The sequence below is a fragment of the Panthera pardus genome, unplaced genomic scaffold (assembly GCF_024362965.1).
Source record: "Panthera pardus isolate Hobbes unplaced genomic scaffold, ASM2436296v1 HiC_scaffold_13, whole genome shotgun sequence".
Classification (NCBI taxonomy): domain Eukaryota; kingdom Metazoa; phylum Chordata; class Mammalia; order Carnivora; family Felidae; genus Panthera; species Panthera pardus.
The window spans coordinates 90946992-90955222 of NW_026526688.1; positions in this window are offsets into that span (position 1 = coordinate 90946992).

Genomic DNA, 8231 nt, shown 5'->3' on the forward strand with positions numbered 1-8231 from the left:
TTATGTTGAAGTTTCTATATAAATAACTACATTATCAAAACAATTACATTATATAGAAGTAAGCACAAGTTTTTAATGTTCTTTCAAATTCATATGGAATCTAATATCTGGCTTCTGCCTTACTTAGTGATGAGGACATCCAGTACAAAATTGAATAGTCGGAATAACAATTCACATACTTACATTGTTCCTAACAAGAGTAGGGATGCTAGTGAATTTCAATATTAAGTATAATGTCTTTTAAAAAAATTTTTGTAGATACTAAAGAATAAAGTCAACCAAAGTTGTAGAAGACCTTAATATTGAAAATTACAGACTATTATTAAAGAACAAAAAGTATGTCTAGGAAGAATCAAAATTATAAAGATGTCCTTTTTTGTAGTTAACTTATAAATCCAGTGCCAATCTATCAATACATTAATGAGATATTTTATAGAACTTGAGAAAATGACTCCAAAATTCATATAGAAGACCAAATTAATTGTAAAAGTACAATATGTCTAACCAACTAGAGAGAATCACATTAGAACTGAGAATATAATTTTGACAAAAGTATAAACTGCTAACCAGTGAGATAGAGAAATAAATACATATAGTTATTTGCTATAGTCACATATGACATGTGATGTAAGAGACATTACATATTAGTAAATTGTGAAATATCTATCACATACAAATATACATATATAAACATACATATATATCACATAAATACATATATACACAATTGAATCCCTACTTCATATCATATAGTATAAAATTCCAAGTAGATTAATATATAAATAAGAAAAATAAAAATTTAAATTATTAAATAAAAATATAGCAGAATTACCTCATTGATATTCTCACTATATCTCACTATATGAAAAGATTAAAAATAATACAGAAACAGAAAAAAGCCTAAAGAAAAAATATTCATTTATTCATTCATTCAACAAATATTAAACAATTGCCCTGTTACAGAAATTCTTGCAGATGCTTAGAATGCAGCAGTTAATGCAAAATTTTCTGCAGCCATAAAGTTTACATTTTTGCAATTAATAATTTAACTGCATTCAAAAGGATGTACAAATTTGAAATGAGAAGACACATTTGAAACATATCACCCAAAGAAACATTATACTCAATTTAATTTTTTTAATTAAAAAAATAGAAAACCAACCAAATAAACAACAACAACAACAACAACAACAACAACAACAAACAAATATAAGGGATACTATGGTATTCACCATTTGCTTCTTTCCAATTATTCCTCATCTCTCTACCATTTTCCATTTCCCAGGACACTAAATTTTGTATATTTTATCAAGGTGATGCCTTACTTCTAGCTTCACATTTGGGTTTGGTCGATGGGATCCATCGATCAACAGGAGATGGGAAGGTAATGGGAAGAGGAGGACAAGGAAGTTACGTTTCTGACTACCTGCCTTCTTGGACACATTGTGTTAAGTGCATCCCTCTACCAACGGCACATCATCTGTAAGGCAGACATCTCCTATAACTCCTCTTTCCATGCATGTTCTAGAAATCACTTTCTCTATCAGATACTCTAGTATCAACAACTCCCTTGATGTTTTTAGCCCCAGGGTGCTTCAACACTTCTTGTTGATTTGCCTGAACACTGCCCATGTCTGTGTAAAGTGGTCTTTTCTTAAACTCCTCAGTTATCTCATTTGAGTATACATCAGTTTTCTGTTAGAACCCGCCCCCATAATAATTGACAACAAAAACGAAGAGGAAAGTCAAGGAAAAGCAAATCTTATTTGTCAATATACCCATACAAAATCAAATTAAGCTCAGTAGGAATCATCAGAGAAATAGAACACAAAACAACCAAAATTTGGCAGCTCCAACCCATTAGAAAGGCAGTAATTTAAAAATCTGAGAACATCAAGTGCTGACAAAGATATGGGAATGCTCGTTGGCAAGGGTTTTCTTGTTTTAATTTGAGAAAGAGAAAAAGAGAGAGAGAGAGAGAGAGAGAGAGAGAGAGGCAGGGAGGAGAAGCAGAGAGAGAGAGAGAGAGAGAGAGAGAAAATCTTAAGTGGACTCCATGCTTAGCATGGAGCCAGATGCATGACTCAATCCTACGACTCTAGGATCATGACCTGAGCCGAAATCAAGAGTTGGAAGTTCAACTGAGTGAGCCACCCAGGGGCCCCTACAATCACTTTTAATGAACAATTTGGATATATATAGCAGAGTTATATACTCTATATGTAAACATGTGTACTATTTATATACTTTATGTATATAAATATAAGCAAGGGTGTGTATATAGATGTATCTCCTGAGTTTTTGCATATGTACAGAACATTTATTTCAACTTTGTTACCAGAAAAAAATAAAAACGTTTCAACATACATTGGAATAAGTCCAATATCAATAAGAAGGATATTATTCATCAATTCCACTAAAAATCTTAAAACATAATAATATTGGTAGCCAGCTGTTACCTTGGAGAACTTTATACATTAGAGTAACACTTCGAACGTATGTGCTTTACTCCTTCAGTATTATCCTGGCTAACTTTATATATTTTTTTAATGTTAATTCATTTTTGAGACACAGAGACAGAGTGTGAGTGGAGGAGGGATGGAGAGAGGTAGGCACAGAATCCCAGCTATTAGCACAGAGCCCAAAACAATGCTTGAACTCATGAACCGGGAGATCATGATCCGAGCTGAAGTCAGAGGCTCAAACAACTGAGCCACCCAGGCACCCTGGTCCCGATAGTCTTTGCCTTTTGTTTCCATTGCAAATATGGAATTAGTTTGCCCATCTCCAGAAAACCCTCTGTGAGAATGTTGAATAGAATTGCACTAGATTTGGATTCTTTATTTTTTATGTTATGTTATGTTATGTTATGTTATGTTATGTTATGTTATGTTATGTTATGTTATTATGTTATGTTATGTTATTATTTTTGGATGTTTATTTATTTGTTTTTTTCAGAAAGAGAGGTAGAGAGCAAGCAGGGAAGGGGCAGAGAGAGAGGGAGACAGAATCCCAACCAGGCTCCACGCAATCAGTATGGAGCCTGATGCGGGGCTTAAACTCTCAAACCATGAGATCGTGACCTGAACCAAAACTAAGAGTAGGACACTTAACCAATTGAGCCAACCAGGTGCCCTGGACTCATTATTTAAAAAATTATTTTATGTTCCTTGCTATTAACTTATTAATTAGGCATCACTTTACTATTCTATAAGTGTTTACCCTAGACATTTCAACAGACTTCCTTCATTTATTAAAATATTATACAAAATGGTACTTCTTCATTTCCTGGGCAATGCATGGGTTAATTAGAAAACTTAATATTTATTTATTTTTTCTTAATAAATGTTTTATGTATTCATTTGATATATAATTTAGGGTCTCAAAATATCATTTTTGTTTATCGTCAGTAATCAATTAGATATGCCACCATATTTACTGTTGTCTTAATTTTATATTTACTGATCATTTCCTCTTGCATCATAAACCTAAATGCAATAATTCTTTTGCCTGCGGAAGTCTTCAATCACTATTGAATAAATTCTTACTGTTTTACTTTGTCTGGAAATGTCTTCATTATTGACATATAATTTGACTCGATGTTGATTCTAGATTAGCAGATATTTTCTTTTTTTTTTTTTTTATTTTTTATTTTTTTTAATTTTTTAATATATGAAATTTACTGTCAAATTGGTTTCCATACAACACCCAGTGCTCATCCCAAAAGGTGCCCTCCTCAATACCCATCACCCACCCTGCCCTCCCTCCCACCCTGCCCTCCCTCCCACCCCCTATCAACCCTCAGTTTGTTCTCAGTTTTTAACAGTCTCTTATGCTTTGGCTCTCTCCCACTCTAACCTCTTTTTTTTTTTTTTTTTCCTTCCCCTCCCCCATGGGTTTCTGTTATGTTTCTCAGGATCCACATAAGAGTGAAACCATATGGTATCTGTCTTTCTCTGTATGGCTTATTTCACTTAGCATCACACTCTCCAGTTCCATCCATGTTGCTACAAAAGGCCATATTTCGTTTTTTCTCATTGCCACATGGTATTCCATTGTGTATATAAACCACAATTTCTTTATCCATTCATCAGTTGATGGACATTTAGGCTCTTTCCATAATTTGGCTATTGTTGAGAGTGCCGCTATAAACATTGGGGTACAGGTGCCCCTATGCATCAGTACTCCTGTATCCCTTGGATAAATTCCTAGCAGTGCTATTGCTGGGTCATAGGGTAGGTCTATTTTTAATTTTCTGAGGAACCTCCACACTGCTTTCCAGAGCGGCTGCACCAATTTGCATTCCCACCAACAGTGCAAGAGGGTTCCTGTTTCTCCACATCCTCTCCAGCATCTATAGTCTCCTGATTTCTTCATTTTGGCCACTCTGACTGGCGTGAGGTGGTATCTGAGTGTGGTTTTGATTTGTATTTCCCTGATAAGGAGCGACGTTGAACATCTTTTCATGTGCCTGTTGGCCATCCGGATGTCTTCTTTAGAGAAGTGTCTATTCATGTTTTCTGCCCATTTCTTCACTGGGTTATTTGTTTTTCGGGTGTGGAGTTTGATGAGCTCTTTATAGATTTTGGATACTAGCCCTTTGTCCGATGTGTCATTTGCAAATATCTTTTCCCATTCCGTTGGTTGCCTTTTAGTTTTGTTGGTTGTTTCCTTTGCTGTGCAGAAGCTTTTTATCTTCATAAGGTCCCAGTAATTCACTTTTGCTTTTAATTCCCTTGCCTTTGGGGATGTGCCGAGTAAGAGATTGCTACGGCTGAGGTCAGAGAGGTCTTTTCCTGCTTTCTCCTCTAAGGTTTTGATGGTTTCCTGTCTCACATTCAGGTCCTTTATCCATTTTGAGTTTATTTTTGTGAATGGTGTGAGAAAGTGGTCTAGTTTCAACCTTCTGCATGTTGCTGTCCAGTTCTCCCAGCACCATTTGTTAAAGAGACTGTCTTTTTTCCATTGGATGTTCTTTCCTGCTTTGTCAAAGATGAGTTGGCCATACGTTTGTGGGTCTAGTTCTGGGGTTTCTATTCTATTCCATTGGTCTATGTGTCTGTTTTTATGCCAATACCATGCTGTCTTGATGATGACAGCTTTGTAGTAGAGGTTAAAGTCTGGGATTGTGATGCCTGCTGCTTTGGTCTTCTTCTTCAAAATTACTTTGGCTATTCGGGGCCTTTTGTGGTTCCATATGAATTTTAGGATTGCTTGTTCTAGTTTCGAGAAGAATGCTGGTGCAATTTTGATTGGGATTGCATTGAATGTGTAGATAGCTTTGGGTAGTATTGACATTTTGACAATATTTATTCTTCCAATCCATGAGCAGGGAATGTCTTTCCATATCTTTATATCTTCTTCAATTACCTGCATAAGCTTTCTATAGTTTTCAGCATACAGATCTTTTACATCTTTGGTTAGATTTATTCCTAGGTATTTTATGCTTCTTGGTGCAATTGTGAATGGGATCAGTTTCTTCATTTGTCTTTCTGTTGCTTCATTGTTAGTGTATAAGAATGCAACTGATTTCTGCACATTGATTTTGTATCCTGCAACTTTGCTGAATTCATGTATCAGTTCTAGCAGACTTTTGGTGGAGTCTATCGGATTTTCCACGTATAATATCATGTCATCTGCAAAAAGCGAAAGCTTGACTTCATCTTTGCCAATTTTGATGCCTTTGATTTCCTTTTGTTGTCTGATTGCTGATGCTAGAACTTCCAGCACTATATTAAACAGCAGCGGTGACAGTGGGCATCCCTGTCGTGTTCCTGATCTCAGGGAAAAAGCTCTCAGTTTTTCCCCGTTGAGGATGATGTTAGCTGTGGGCTTTTCATAAATGGCCTTTATGATCTTTAAGTATGTTCCTTCTATCCCGACTTTCTCAAGGGTTTTTATTAAGAAAGGGTGCTGGATTTTGTCAAAGGCCTTTTCTGCATCGATTGACAGGATCATATGGTTCTTCTCTTTTTTTTTGTTAATGTGATGTATCACGTTGATCGATTTGCGAATGTTGAACCAGCCCTGCATCCCAGGAATGAATCCCACTTGATCATGGTGAATAATTCTTTTTATATGCTGTTGAATTCGATTTGCTAGTATCTTATTAAGAATTTTTGCATCCATATTCATCAGGGATATTGGCCTGTAGTTCTCTTTTTTTACTGGGTCTCTGTCTGGTTTAGGAATCAAAGTAATACTGGCTTCATAGAATGAGTCTGGAAGTTTTCCTTCCCTTTCTATTTCTTGGAATAGCTTGAGAAGGATAGGTATTATCTCTGCTTTAAATGTCTGGTAGAACTCCCCTGGGAAGCCATCTGGTCCTGGACTCTTATTTGTTGGGAGATTTTTGATAACCGATTCAATTTCTTCGCTGGTTATGGGTCTGTTCAAGCTTTCTATTTCCTCCTGATTGAGTTTTGGAAGAGTGTGGGTGTTTAGAAATTTGTCCATTTCTTCCAGGTTGTCCAATTTGCTGGCATATAATTTTTCATAGTATTCCCTGATAATTGTTTGTATCTCTGAGGGATTGGTTGTAATCATTCCATTTTCATTCATGATTTTATCTATTTGGGTCATCTCCCTTTTCTTTTTGAGAAGACTGGCTAGAGGTTTGTCAATTTTGTTTATTTTTTCAAAAAACCAACTCTTGGTTTCGTTGATCTGCTCTACAGTTTTTTTAGATTCTATATTGTTTATTTCTGCTCTGATCTTTATTATTTCTCTTCTTCTGCTGGGTTTAGGCTGCCTTTGCTGTTCTGCTTCTATTTCCTTTAGGTGTGCTGTTAGATTTTGTATTTGGGATTTTTCTTGTTTCTTGAGATAGGCCTGGATTGCAATGTATTTTCCTCTCAGGACTGCCTTCGCTGCATCCCAAAGCGTTTGGATTGTTGTATTTTCATTTTCGTTTGTTTCCATATATGTTTTAATTTCTTCTCTAATTGCCTGGTTGACCCACTCATTCGTTAGTAGGGTGTTCTTTAACCTCCATGCTTTTGGAGGTTTTCCAGACTTTTTCCTGTGGTTGATTTCAAGCTTCATAGCCTTGTGGTCTGAAAGTATGCATGGTATAATTTCAATTCTTATAAACTTATGAAGGGCTGTTTTGTGACCCAGTATATGATCTATCTTGGAGAATGTTCCATGTGCACTCGAGAAGAAAGTATATTCTGTTGCTTTGGGATGCAGAGTTCTAAATATATCTGTCAAGTCCATCTGATCCAATGTATCATTCAGGGCCCTTGTTTCTTTATTGACTGTGTGTCTAGATGATCTATCCATTTCTGTAAGTGGGGTGTTAAAGTCCCCTGCAATGACCACATTCTTATCAATAAGGTTGCTTATGTTTATGAGTAATTGTTTTATATATCTGGGGGCTCGGGTATTTGGCGCATAGACATTTATAATAGTTAGCTCTTCCTGGTGGATAGACCCTGTGATTATTATATAATGCCCTTCTTCATCTCTTGTTACAGCCTTTAATTTAAAGTCTAGTTTGTCTGATATAAGTATGGCTACTCCAGCTTTCTTTTGGCTTCCAGGAGCATGATAGATAGTTCTCCATCCCCTCACTCTCAATCTAAAGGTGTCCTCAGATCTAAAATGAGTCTCTTGTAGACAGCAAATAGATGGGTCTTGTTTTTTTATCCATTCTGATACCCTATGTCTTTTAGTTGGCGCATTTAATCCATTTACATTCAGTGTTATTATAGAAAGATATGGGTTTAGAGTCATTGTGATGTCTGTATGTTTTATGCTTGTAGTGATGTCTCTGGTACTTTGTCTCACAGGATCCCCCTTAGGATCTCTTGTAGGGCTGGTTTCGTGGTGACAAATTCCTTCAGTTTTTGTTTGTTTGGGAAGACCTTTATCTCTCCTTCTATTCTAAATGACAGACTTGCTGGATAAAGGATTCTCGGCTGCATATTTTTTCTGTTTAGCACACTGTAGATATCGTGCCAAGCCTTTCTGGCCTGCCAAGTTTCAAAGGAGAGATCAGTCACGAGTCTTATAGGTCTCCCTTTATATGTGAGGGCACGTTTATCCCTTGCTGCTTTCAGAATTTTCTCTTTATCCTTGTATTTTGCCAGTTTCACTATGATATGTCGTGCAGAAGATCGATTCAAGTTACGTCTGAAGGGAGTTCTCTGTGCCTCTTGGATTTCAATGCCTTTTTCCTTCCCCAGTTCAGGGAAGTTCTCAGCTATAATTTGTTCAAGTACCCCTTC